Here is a 14,750-nt window from a genome sequence, read left to right as displayed (position 1 = left end):
ACTATTACACACATTTGTGACAGCTTCCCCCGAAACCTGGCTTTTAAATCATTTATATTACACATGAACCAAAACTAAACTGAAAATATTTGGAAATAACCCCTTTGGTTTGCACTAATAAGCGGAAATCAAGTTTCTAGGTTGTCCTGTTTTAAGTAAAATGACCATGTTATTTAAGTTCTCCTATTCCTAGGTTCTCCTATTATAAGTAAAAGGACAATGTCATTTCATCTTAAAGCTAAGATATGAAAATATAGAGGGAAATATGTAGCCCTTTACCTGAGGGGTCAAAGTGTTTCTGTTCATAAAGGCCGTTTTAAGTTTCAGTTTCAGATTTATCTTGTTCTTTTAGTGTAGTCTAGGTGAAAATATTCTTTTGAGGCTGTAAAACACATGTTCCCATAAAGATATTTCATTGACCATATATGTTTCTATTATGATTGTCGAGTGTTTCTTTCATCTAGAGGTTTATATTGCTAAAGAAGTTGCCTATGGTTATAGTTTGCAGCCAACAAGTTACCCTGAATTAGCAAAGGTGACTCTTGTTATAGGAATGCCATGGCGTGAGGCTTAACCATGGTTCTTATATCTAATCATTTATAAATAAGATACTATACTAAAACATTAATTACTGAGCATAGCTAATTCAATTTTATATACTTTTGTCCCGTATTTTTATGGAGAGAATAAAGATATTTTGGCCTGTTAATAATTTTTTTTAGACAACACTGAGAAATTATACTATGAGGAAACATCACTCTAGATGTCGGGAGAGATCATATACTCATACATTTTCCTTTTTTTTTTTTTTTTTGAGACAGAGTTTCGCTCTTGTTACCCAGGCTGGAGTGCAATGGCGCGATCTCAGCTCACCGCAACCTCTTCCTCCTGGGTTCGGACAATTCTCCTGCCTCAGCCTCCTGAGTAGCTGGGATTACAGGCACATGCCACCATGCACAGCTAATTTTTTTGTATTTTTAGTAGAGACGGGGTTTCACCGTGTTGACCAGGATGATCTCAATCTCTTGACTTCGTGATCCACTCGGCCTCTCAAAGTGCTGGGATTACATGCTTGAGCCACCGTGCCCAGCTCCTCATACATTTTCTAATCTACTATAGAATGTTAATATATGACAATTTAAAATTGTCTACTTCCTAGTTTACTCTGGAAAATAAAGATTAAGTGTTTAAAATATAATCTATACATAAATAAAATTACTAGAAATAACAGAATAACTAGAAACTCTATGCAAAGTATGCAGGAAAAGTAAGGCAAGTTATGCAAATAAAGTACATTGTATTTTTTATAAGAAAAACTATACCAAATACACAAGTAAAAAGAGATATCTAACCTTCCCTGGGTTATATTTGAATTGGTAAAATGTTATGTTTTCAAAAATTATATAAAATTCCTGGAAATTTGTCAATGTCTTCCTTATTTATGCTATCTGCTGGTATAGTGTTATGAGTCATATATTCAATTATTATTTTAAATGTCATATGCCACAGGCAAAATTGAATATCCTTGTCAATTGTGGTATAATGAATTCTCATCAGGTCTTCTGTCATAGTCATTTCATGCTCTTTGTCATTTAGATATTATTTAGCCCTGATGCTTTCTGAAAAGCTCCTGCAATCAGCTATGGATCAGAATGTTCATCTCCAACACAGGACTCCCTCTGAGACTCACATAAAAGACTGTGACAGGTACTCTGGTTACAGTTTTCTGATGATATTGCTCAAATAACTTTAAGACCATACACTAGACTCAGTGAAGATGTCCAGAAGTCTAGTTGAGAAACTGATGGGTTCATGACACAGCTAACCCAAGATTCAGCAAAACTGGAATTGAGTACATGGCATTGAATAAACTGATGAAAATTGATTATAATTTTATAGCTTATTTTAAGCATTGCTGATTCTTTAATGTTATAGTTTCTGGATTTAAGAAATCTCTTTCTCTTAAGCTAACTATAACTCACAACAATTTAGTAGATTACATTTATTTAAATAGAAATGAAGCATTTATCTTTTTTCTTGACTGATTTCTCCAGAATTTTGAAATTCTTACTGAACACTCTTATTTTCATGACAATATAGTTGTTAGCAGAAGTCCAATAAGAATCTGTTCACCTTAGAACAGGACATAATTGGAAACTTTGTTTATATTATCAAGGCTTTTACAGGAATATCATATTTAGCAATAGTGTACCTAAGATCAGCTATGACCAGCAATTTTAAGGAACTAAGGTTGATTTTTATGGACCCAATCCTTACAAAGCAGTCTGAGAAAAGCCAGCCTGATACCTAGATTACAGGATTCACATCCTTACAGGTTAGTAAGAAAGGTCCTTTCTTGTAGGCCCAGAAATTTGGGGATAGTTTGGGAGCCTATAGAAGAGAGGAATTCACTCAAAGCTATTAGGACTGCAGCTGAAATTTGATAGTATGTTCTGGGCTTGGCTTTTAGCCTCAATAAGGCCTTTAAAACTCCAATCTGAGATTCTGTAGGAAAACTTGCAGCAAAGAAGCTTGAAAGCACCTATGTGGTCAGCTCCTTTTCTTGCTTCACTTACATAAATAATCAGGCAAAATCTAACAAAACTAGACTTATTTTAAAACAAGAATAATCTGTGATTATCTATGATCAAAAATTAAGGTTACTAAAGAGAGAAATTTTATGTTTCAATGAAAAACTATAACTCAGCCAGGCATGGTGGCACATGCCTATAATTCCAACACTTTGTGAGGCCAGCAGTTCAAGACCAGCATGGGCAACACGGCAAAACCCCGTCTCTACTAAAAGTACAAAAATTAGCTGGGCATGATGGCATGTGCCTGTGGTTCCAGCTAATCAGGAGGCTGAGGAGGGAGGCTTTCTCGTACCCAGGAGATAGAGGGTGAAGTGAGCTGAACTTGCACCACTGCACTCCAGCCTCGGCCATAGAGCCAGACCCTGTCTAAAAAAATTTTTTTTTTAATAGGAAAACTACAGCCCTTGTGGGTTATCAGATTCTAGTCTTGTTTCTTTTCTTTGGGCTATTTTTACCTCTTTGTAAACTGGATCCTGCCATCTCATGAATTTTGTCACATGATGATACAGGTGGAAAAAGCCACCAAGTATTGTCTCCTCTATTAATGTATCTATTGTTAGACAACTTGCAGGCCTCCAACCCTGGAACAAAGGAGAGGAAGGTTTGGTCCCCGAAATGCATAACCAAATTGTAATACATTTATGCAATGGAATACTATTTCACCATAAAAAGGAACAAGCTATAAACTCAGATGAAGACACAAGTGATCTTTCATGCACATTGCTAAGTGGAAGGAGAATCCTCACAGTGTGAGGAGAATCGACACAGTGTGACCTCATTTAATGAGATTCTGGAGAAGGGAAACTACACAGATGGGAAGCCATTGGCTGCGTGGGGAGGGGGTTTTAAGTGTTCTATATGATACTTTAATAGTATATACCGGCCACTATCCATTTGTCAAAACATGCAGAATTTACAGCTAAATGGGTAAATCAAACTCTATTCAAATTAAATATTATTCAGGATGTGGAGTATCCCAGCACAGAATCCATAATGTGAAAAATAATTTAACTATGTTACAAATTACACTGGTTTGGATGTTGTTTGTCCCTGCAAAAATTCATGTTGAAATTAGACCCCCAAGGTGGCAGTGTGGGGAGGTGGGGCCTAGTGGAAGGTATTTGGATTATGTAGATCGATCTCTCATGAATAGATTCATGCTCTCCCATGGGGGTGAGTTCTGTCTGCTCTCACATAAATGGATTAAATCCTGCAAGAGTAGATTGTCAAAAAGAGTCTTGGTTCCTTGGCTTCCCTCGTGCTTTCACTCTTGCTGTGATCTCTGGTGCACCCCTTGCTCCCCTTCCACTTTCACCATGAGGTGAAAAAGACTGAGGCCCCGCCAGATGCAACTGCCCAATCTCGGACATTCCAGCCAGCAGTATTGTGAGCCAAATGAACCTTCTTTACTTACAAATTACCCTGCCTCAGGTATTGTGTTACAGAAGCACAAAATGGACTAAGACGCAAATGTGGGAAGCAACTCTCTGAAGGTGTAGCGAAAACGGTGCTGACCTAAGTCTCTTTAACAATGAGTAGAATCTGTAGGCTGAAGGAAAATAAACTATACTTCATCATTGGATTCCACTTCATAAAGTCGCAGATGGTAGGAACCAGGTCCCTCACTGTTGAAATGGGAGGTTATAAATTAGCAAGGGGAGAAGGGTAGAAAGATTCATGTGATAGTAGATCAGAGGTGAAGACATCAACATAAACTTATGTTTAGTTTAATACAGATACATACAGTTCCACATCGAAACCTTCCTAACTAGGTGTGTAAAGGTAGGCGACATACACACATATACTTCCTAGCATTGCTAATGAGAGACAAGACACAATGTGCTTACTCAGCAGCCAGATTTCTTTCTACCATTCTGAAAGAAATCAGGTTCTTTGAAGAAATGTGTGATACTAGAACTGGAACAGTAAATATATGAGCCAGGATAATCTCAAAGTATCAGAAAGTAAGAACTAAAAAAAAAATTGAAATATGTCAAAGGAAAATTGCAGCCAATAAAAAGAGCTACTGGTGGCCAACACAGGAATGAACTGTTCAACATACTGCTGCAGTGTTTAATACTAACTAAAGCTTCAAGTAATCATCTAGGTGTCTCCATTTGTGTGTGTAGGTGAATAAGCAAATGGAGTTGAATAGAAATCTCCTTTGCAAAAGAATTCCAAATACTTAATGTAGACACTCAGCCATCAAGAAGGTGGAGCTAACGCCTCACTCCATGAGTGTGGGCTTTGCATATGTGTAAACTTGTTTTCACATTTTTTTCTTGTGCTGTGGATGTGTCCTGGGTTCATTCTCTAAAATGCTGTTCACCTTAGACCAGGAAAAATAATAATAACCTTACAGATTCTATTTCAATTCATGGATATTTTATAAGAGCGACTTTGTAAAATTATGTTCCAATGGCTGATTGACTCATTGTGACTGGATCACTTATTCCAAATACTTCTTGTCTTTATTTTTTTCCAATGTCTACCTTTTAGCCATAATACACCAGAATCAAATATTGGCCACTGGGAAAAAATATTCAAAGAAAAAAAGAATGTGAACCGAACTTGTGACCATGATAATTCAATGTTTTACCACAACACTTCCTAAAACAAAAATGTTTAAAAGGATATTCAAAGTCAATTTCCTCAATAAGGCTTTGCAGAAAATGAGGAAACTAGAGATACAAAATTGGCAGAACATCCTATGGGTGATTTTAGATGTTTCCATGTTTTATGGGGAAAAAATACTTTACCTTTAAAATAATTACAAAGAATTACTGGAAACCCAAACTCTGGAATGTTTCCAAATTTAGTTGAACTTCTATGTAATTATTTAGCTAGTCATGAACTTGATGTATTTTTAAAAATCTCTGCATTGTGTAATAAAATACACAATGAATAATTAATGCTCATGGGAAAACATGTTAGACCTTGTGAAAAGAAAATAAATCTTGGGGACCCAAAATCACTAAGCTATAGGGAAAAGTCAAGCTGGGAACTGCTTACGGCAAACCTGCCTTCCATTCTATCCAAAGTCACCCATCTGCTCACCGAGATAAATGCATATCTGAATGCCTCATTTGGAAAGGGAAATCAGCAACTCAAATGAATGAAATCATTCATCTTGATCTACCTATGATCTGGAAGCCCCCTGTTTGGCCTTCTTTTCAAGTTGTCTCACCTTTCTGGACTGAACCAATGTACATCTTACACATAATCATTGATGTCTCATGTCTCCCTGAAATGTATAAAACCAAGCTGTGTGCCGGGCGCGGTGGCTCAAGCCTGTAATCCTAGCACTTTGGGAGGCCGAGGCGGGTGGATCACGAGGTCAAGAGATCAAGACCATCCTGGTCAACATGGTAAAACCCCGTCTCTACTAAAGATACAAAAAATTAGCTGGGCATGGTGGCACGTGCCTGTAATCCCAGCTACTCAGGAGGCTGAGGCAGGAGAATTGCCTGAACCCAGGAGGCGGAGGTTGCGGTGAGCCGAGATCGCGCCATTGCACTCCAGTCTGGGTAACAAGAGCGAAACTCCGTCTCAAAAAAAAAAAAAAAAAAAAAAACAAGCTGTGCTCCTCTCACCTGGGGCACATGTTGTCGGGACCTCATGAGGATACATCATGGGTGCGTGCATCATCAAACTTGGCAAAATAAACTCCCTAAAAATATCTAAGGCCTGGCTCAGATTTTTGGGGTTTATACATGTAATGTAGGATGTTAATGTTTGTAAAACACACATTATTCTATCTACTATTAAAACTATACTGCCAATTAACCTTAGACTTTCTCAACAAAATAAAAATGTTGATGAGGTATGAATAATATATTTAAATTTAAATAATGTTGCAAGTTTTAATATGCCTACTTTTTATTTTTTTAATATGCCTATTTTGACTACTTTAATGCTGTAAGAAAAAATGAGTAATTAAAACATCAATAAAAGTGTTTACAGGGGGTGGACATGTTTCCTCCAGCCTCAGGATATGGGCGACTTGAAAGGCAACTGCCCATCCTGAGCTTTTATCCCAGCTGTCCTGATGGTGGCTCTAAGTGTTTCTCCTTTCTCTATATGAAGACCTCACCCCAAAAAACAAACCCAAATCTTACAATACGTTAGGGCACGCTAAGATGATGAGCAGCCAAAGCCTCAGGCAAGGGATGCTTCTGAAAACAAGACTTGTAGAATATAATGTGTGAAAGTAAAGCCAGTGTTGGAGTTCCTTCCTCTGCACACGGGCAGCAGACAGGAAGCTTTTGCCTCACCTTCCTCACGTGGCCTGCAGTCACGTCTCCCCAGGTCAGACTTGAGGAGAACAAAACTTTGGTCGTCATTGTGGACATGCTACCAGGTGCTCCAAAGCCATGGCCTCTCCTCAGGTGGGTCCTGAGGAGAACAAAGCTCTGCTTCTAATCCTAACCCCATCTCTAGACTTTGACCCTGACCCTAAACCCTGATCCATACCCTGGTCTATAATTCTGACCCTATCTTTGAAACTTTGACCCTGACTTTTATCTTGACCCTGACCTTGACCCCAACTCTAACCATACTTCCGGCCCTGACCCTGACCCAGACCCCAATTCTAACCCTATTATTATCACTACAATCTCTCTCTAATCTTACCCTCTAGTGCTAAACAGCTGTACCAAAAGCACTTTTTGGTTATTTAACTTCTTTTCCTTGAATTCTCTAAGGACATCCTAAAGGAGATGTCATTATGTATTCTGCAGTCCCTGTGAGTGGCATGGCTTCAGATAAAAAGTTCTAATACTTTGCAAGACAGAAGTGTGAAGGGTAGCAGCACTGGGTTGTCAGGAATGCATGTTAGCATTCACGAGAGTCATTGGCGCTGTTCTCCACATATTTTCAGTTCATTTTTTATTAATGCATTCTGAGTGTTCCATCCTACCTACTTAAATTTTTGCATGGCCACATAATTTTTTTTTTTTTTTTGCCATCGCAGGTGAGAAGAAATAATATGTGACTTTTTCAGGAGTAATATCCAAGAAAGAGTTCTATCCAGTATGCTTTTTGTCTTTTCTAGAGCAATGGGGATATTATTGATGGTACCTCCTTCAGCCTCGATACCTGTGTTAGGACGACACAACACAGAGCGACCACTCGCCTGATCCATGATGAGATGCAAATAAACGAGGAAGAAGATTTTTTGAGCCACTGAAACTTGGAGGTTGTTTGTCACTGTGGTTTAACCAGCCCCCACTGACTGATGCAGGGCTGAAGAATGAGTCAGAACTGGGTCTGGACATGTGAAGTGCACTCCTCCAGGCTAAGTAAAGTTCAAGTCTTGTTGCAAAGGTAACAGTGAGCACGATGTGTTATTAGCATGTCATACCTGACATAAGGTATGTCAGGTGAGAATAATGAGAAACTCAACTTTAAAAGACAGTGCTAATTTGGACTGTGGAGAGATTACAATGTCCTACTTAGCATTTGAGACTGTGATGGCTGAACAAACTCATTAAGAACCCTAAATGCATTTAAGAAATGAAGCCTCTGAGGCTTAGGGGTTAAGTTTCCCAAAGTCAAACAGAAGGTTACTGTCACACACGGACCCCAATACTACTGTGAGGCAAGTACTGGGAGTTAAGAAGCTGCCATAAATTTTCCAGGCAAAAAGTGGTAGAGCCAGGCCTTAAACTGAGGTCTGTGGTCACAAAGCTGATGTTTTGTCTACTAGGGCACAGTGTAAAATGATCTATGTTGGATAAGCAAAGTGCTACTTCCTTTCATTTAATAAACCATTGTTAAAAAAAAAAAAAAAAAAAAGAACCCTAAATGAAGGCTTGGGATAAATATCCGAGGGTGTCTAATATACCAATTATTCATCCTAGAATGGGCAGAGTTCTTGACCCCATTCTAGGGAGTCTTCCAAAAGAAAAAAGACCTGCATTTCTCCAACAACCCACATCCAAAGACTTTCCTGCACTTCTGAGCTGTGGCTAACACTCCTCACCTTTCATTCTGTCCTCAGCGTTTTGGGGAAACACCTTTAACTCTCTATGACTTACAGGCTAATAAGTGGCCCTTATAATTCCCTCCAGAGATAGAAAAGACTAATGATGAGGGAGTCTGAGCTCACGGCAGCAAGCAGGCATGTGTGCTCAGCAGCCAGGTGGCTCATCTGCTAGATTGCTACATACGATGTTCTGCAATGTTGCTTAACACAACGGGACTCTCTCCCTACTCAGGTTTGATTGCTCACCTACTTCTTTTTCTGCCCTCTTGGGCTCCTAAAATGAAAAGAACTCTAGGGTGATACAGTGAGTCAAAGGAGTGCCAACCGTATCACAGCAAAATAAAGATCCCTAAAAAAATTCCTGGCCTAAGATGACAGCCTTGGTTGGGTTAGTCTGAATGTGCTAACAGTGGACATGGGAGCATTAAAGCGGTCAAAATGTTCACATTAAAGAACTTCTGCACAGACCAAAAGAAAAGAGGGAGGAATGGAGATGGCAGCATGAGTCCCTAAAATAAAAGCAGATGTTTTGCCGGGTGCGGTGGCTCAAACCTGTAATCCCAGCACTTTGGGAGGCTGAGGCGGGTGGATCACGAGGTCGAGAGATCGAGACCATCCTGGTCAACATCATGAAACCCCGTCTCTACTAAAAATACAAAAAATTAGCTGGGCATGGTGGCTCGTGCCTGTAATCCCAGCTACTAAGGAGGCTGAGGAAGGAGAATTGCCTGAACCCAGGAGGCGGAGGTTGCGGTGAGGCGAGATCGCGCCATTGCACTCCAGCCTGGGTAACAACAAGAGCGAAACTCCGCCTCAAAAAAAAAAAAAAAAAAAAAAAAAAAGCAGATGTTTTGAGATCAGTTATATTCTTTCCGACAAAAATTAGAGACAGAAACCAAAGTTTAGCCTGAGGCGACAATTAACTGGGCAATAAGCCAGAGGCACATGTGGCATAGACAGATTTAAACATTTTCCCTTATATTAATAGAAATACTAAATTAATATCATATAAATATAAACACTTGGGTCTACAGTAGTTTTAAAGATCTCACAAATGGGTTTGGCTTTTGAAGGTTAGCACTGATGGTCCAGATAATTCATTTTTGTCCAAAAAGATAAACAGAGGAATTCATTTTGTTCCAGAGAGAGAAAGAGAGGAATTTTTCGGGTCCCTTCAGGAAGGCGTCTGGCTTTGCCTTGCCTTGTATGTTTGAACTATGCATATGGCAGAAGACAGAATTTCACAGATTTAAGGTGTGAAAAGTCACTGGGTGCTTTAAGAAGCCTGGGATTCTTCTTGGAAAAATAAGTTTGTGGAGACAAAATGAGTTGGAGAAGGTTGTTATTGAAGTGAAGCAGAATTGCTTTTAGTAATCTGATTACCCTCACCCTCACCTCCTTAACCTCTAACCCTAAACCCTAACCCTGTGACCCTAACCCTACCCCTACCCCAATTCCTCATCCTACTCTTTAGCCCTGACCCTTGACCCCAACCCCCAAACCCCAACACCAACCCTAAACTTAACCCCTAACCCTACCACTAACCTTAACCCTTTACATCTGCTCAGATTCTCTAGCAAAAGCAGGGACCCTTGGCTCCCAGCTGTGCACCACTGCATCTGGCACAGGACTCCATAGTAGTCCCCAAATAGGCACCTGAATGCCCACTGTGCCAGCCATGCAGTGGAAGCCCGCGCTATATTGTCACCTCCAGAACCAGGGCCCAGCACCTGCATCAGGCTGCTCAGGGCTGAAGTGAGCTGGGACACCCAAGGTCTTCATAAGACCAAGGCTATCTCATGCCTCATGTCACAGAGCGAGACGCAGACCCAGCAGCACTACACGCCCCCTCCTTCCCTCCGCAGCAGCTCGGCAACCTTCCAAGTTGACACTTCCCTGATGACACTCCAAGCACAAAGCACTGGACTTTCACACAGTGAGGCTGCACACATTGTTCTGTGTAGATACCCACTTAGGCCACTGGGAGAAAGGCTGGTAGAGGGACCCTCATGTTGCCCTGTGGTATGCATGCTCTGGTTTATACGACTGCAAGCTATTTATGAGAAACTCAAGCTGAAACACTACTTGTTTCCAACGTTTTTTCGGGAGAGAATTTAAAATGTACGCCCCCAAACAAGCTAGCCACAGAGCACACTGACTACTTCCCCTCTTAAGTCACTCTGAGGGCCTCCGTATCAGTCCTAGAATTGGAAGATTGGTGGAGAAGAACTGGATGTTGAGGGGTACTGGATACTTGCTGGACACCAGCCTCCCCTCACCTAAGCTTACAGACAGCCCAGATCCCGCCTGATAAATCAGACATTTTAACACACACAGCTCGCAATAGCAGTACTTAGAGAGGCAAAACTCTAAGGCAAAGGATTGTCTCAACTCCTTGGTGTCTCAAGGAACTAAAACACTGCCTAGCACAGGTGCACCATCAGCCTTATCACTAAATACTCCTCTATATTTTACACATCTTTGATTGTGGAACTGATGTGATAAACGCAGTGGACTAACAACCTTTGAGATCTCTTCATGGGATCCTATCTGGTGGACCCCCAGATATGCCAAAACAGAGAAGGCATCGTAAACATATGCAGGACAGAGGCCAGATAAAAACTGTTTCTCAGCCTCAAAGTGGCCTGGCAGTCACAGGAACGGCCACCTGGGGTCTGGCCCATACCAGGAGTAAAGCTTTTGGCTTGAGGCACCCCACTGCACCTGCAAAACCAAGTTGTGCCTAACAAAGAAGAATCAGCCAGCCTACTCTCTCTAATGAAAGATTCTCCCCGGGGCCTGACAACTTGGGGGTAACTCCTCCCTCCTTAGGCTCGGTCCCAAGGTACAAGACCGCGTGCACCAGCAGCATGGGTCAGCAAGCCAGCAGAAGCCAGAAAAGGGCAGGCCGGAAGACAAGGAGCCCCTGAATATCAGGAGAGAGGCTGTCTAGGTACCATGGAGCAGTTACATCAGACTGGAACACGTTCCATTTACAGGAGATTAGAAAACCCCAGCCTCACCCTCACTTGGGGCTGACACCCTTTTAGGCCTCAGCCCGTCTGCACCCAGGCACTCATGAAAACAGCATGTTGCTCCACACCACCTCAAGCTGTTTGCTGGCGCTCTTAGGGTTCAAACCAATAATAGAGGCTTGTGCCTAATATCCCAGGTGGTAATCCAAGAGCGATATCTGCGTGACATGCCTCCTCCTCCACCCTCCATATCCAAGCAATCACCAAGGATACAAGCTGGCCAGGCAAGGTAGCTCACACCTATAAGCCCAGTACTTTAGGCAGCTGACACATGTGGATCACCTAAGGTCAGGAGTTCAAGACTGGCCTGGCCAACATTGGAAAAGCCTGTCTCTACTAGAAATGGAAAAACTAGCCAGTGTGGTGGGAGGCGCCTGTAATCCCAGCTACTCAAGAGGCTGAAACAGGAGAATCACTTGAACCTGGAAGGCACAGGCTGCAGTGAGCCGAGATCACACCATTTTACTCCAGCCTGGGCAACAGAGCAAGACTGTCTCAAAAAAAAGAAAAGAATTAGTATAATTTTGTCTCCAGAAGAGGGGTCTTGTCCCAGGCCCCAGCAACAGGATTTTGGATCTCACACGAAATGGAATTTACGGCAAGTCGCACAGTCTAGTGACGTAAAAAGGGTTTCTTAGCCACTACTAAGTGACAGAGCAGGGAGTCCTCAGAAAGCAAAAGGAGGAACGCACCTGTTTTAAAGAAAAAAAAAATCTGAGATGGAGTTTTACTCTTGTCATAACGACATGATCTCGGCTCACTAAAACCTCTGCTTCCTGGGTTTAAGGATTCTCCTGCCTCAACCTCCCAAGTAGGTGGATTACAGGTGTGCACCACCACATCCAGCTAATCTTTTTGTATTTCTTTTCCATTTTATTTTTTTTAATTTAATTTTTAAATTCCATTCCTGTAGAAACTTCCAAAAATTGCCAATGCCGACTATATTTCCAGTCATCATTGTGGGGTATTGGGAAAAGTTTTCAATTAGCCATAATCATACCTCAGATAAACCTCATTGGCTACAATACTGCCACTGTGCAAAGCTATTTTTTTTTCTTAATTTTTAGTAGAGACTGGGTTTCACCATGTTAGCCATGCTGATGGCCAGACATTAACGTACAAACAAAATTACTTAATATTCGTTTATATAGGTTATTAAGAATAGTGTTGTCTCTTATGAAGGATTATAATCAGTTTGTGTCAGGCTATTTGTATTGCTACTTTTCTTTGTTACTATTGATTTTAACAATAATTTATTAGTGTACTATTACCTTTAAAACTTACTTTTAAATTAAGAATACTTTTGGCTTAAAGTACTGGTATATTTTTATAAGTTTTGGGTCTTTATTTAGTTATTAACTTGTTCCTGCAACCATAAATATTTTATAACCAAAGGTGCTCAATCCCTAAATATATGATCCGACAGATTTAACCTGTGTGTGTGTGTGTGTGTGTGTGTGTGAGAGAGAGAGAGAGAGAGAGAAAGAGAGAGAGAGAGAGAGTCTCACTATGTCTCCCAGGCTTGAGTACAGTGGTGTGATCATGGCTGGCTCAATGCGGCCTCAAACTCCTGGGCTCAAGCGATCCTCCCACCGCAGCCTCCTGGGTAGCTGGGACCACAGGCACGAGCCACCACACAAGCTAATTTTTATATTTTTTTGTAGGCATGAGGATTTCAATATTTTCCCAGGCTGGTCTTGAACTCCTGATCTCAAGTGATCCTCCCGCCTTGGCCTTCCAGAGTGCTGGGATTACATTCGTGAGCCCTGCACTCTGCCCAGATTTAGCTTTTTCTAAAGCTTTTATTTAAAATAAAGTCATTACGGTTAAGATGCCTCTGATGATTTTGCATTTTAAGTGCAAAGACTATGTTGAGTGAATTTTTCCATCAGTTGTAAAACGTGCATCCATGTTTATCTCATTCCTATGGTTTCCAGTTAATTGGCCCTTCTTCCTTTTTATAAACACACGGGCTAGTGGGCTCCATGTCAGTTTGCATTTCCAGAAGGAGGGCGCTGAACACTCTGCGCTCCGACTTCAAGTGGTGCAGCGGGACGGCCACCAGAGGGCGCGCGGCCTTGGCCAGCGCTGTGAGCGCGAGGGCCCTGCAGTGCCCCGGCCGCCAGCAGAGGGCGCGCTGGAGCAAGGCGGCGTAACTGCCTGATGACCAAGCTCATCTAACAATCAGAAGCCCGGCTTTACAGAGGCTGACAACTCCAGATACGACATGTGAAAGGGTCTTGGGGTTACAGTTCTGGAAATTACATGGGAAAGGGTCTTGGTCCATGGAGTAGGTGTGAGGTGTGGGCTTGAACTCATGTAAGTTTAAAGAACGAATTCCAGAAAGATTCCCCCACGCCATGCCTGCGATCTATAAGGTGGCGCCCGGTCAGCAGCCTTTACTTCTATTGAAATGCAGTGTGGAAGTCGAGGGGGAGGTGATCTTAGATGCTTGGGTCTCTCACCAGGTCACCTCCTCCCTGCACACGGTCACTCTCCCACCTGGGCTACTTTCCAGTCTCACTCACAATCGCTCTGAGCAACTGTGGAAAGAGGACAGCTGTGGAGCCTCTCCCTTGTCCAAGTCACTCTGCTGAGAGACCTGATAACTCGTCTCACTGGACCCTGGACCGCCCTGGGAAGAATACTTCTGCCCCTGTATTTCAGACAAAGACTATGAGGTGGTCAGGCACGGTGGCTCACACCTGTAATCCCAGCACTCTGGGAGACTGAGGCAGGTGGATCATGAGGTCAGGAGTTCAAGACCAGCCTGTCCAAGATGGAGAAACCCAGTCTCTACTGAAAACACAAAAATTAGCCGGGCGTGGTGGCGGGCACCGATAATCCCAGCTATTCGGGAGTCTGAGGCAGGAAATTGCTTAAACCCGGTGTCAGGTCTCCATAGGTAAACCTGGAACCTGAAAGTCTGAAGTCCTGCTTACCTCCTGATCGTCTCCCAACCCCTGCCCCCCACGTTCACCATTGTCCCTGAGTGCGGAGCGGAGCTTCCCCAGACAAGCCCCTCACCCAACCCTGCCATCTCAACTGTTCTTATGATAATGTGAATGCCTCTCACCCATCCTGTCATCTTAACTGCTCTTCTGCCTCACCGCACCGCCACTGTAACTGAACTTG

General features: G+C 42.1%; 1 non-coding gene across 1 annotated transcript; it reads right to left on the bottom strand.

Annotated features, from left to right (window-relative positions):
• Positions 1–12,519: 12,519 nt before the first annotated feature.
• On the bottom strand, positions 12,520–12,660 carry LOC141581839 (U4 spliceosomal RNA). The gene has a single exon (XR_012514610.1). It is a non-coding gene; the product is annotated as a U4 spliceosomal RNA (small nuclear RNA).
• Between the last annotated feature and the right edge of the window lie 2,090 nt (positions 12,661–14,750).

The sequence above is a fragment of the Saimiri boliviensis genome, chromosome 1 (genome assembly GCF_048565385.1).
Source record: "Saimiri boliviensis isolate mSaiBol1 chromosome 1, mSaiBol1.pri, whole genome shotgun sequence".
NCBI lineage: Eukaryota > Metazoa > Chordata > Mammalia > Primates > Cebidae > Saimiri > Saimiri boliviensis.
Note: the sequence above shows the minus strand (reverse complement) of the source record. Positions and strands in the feature narration are given on the sequence as shown.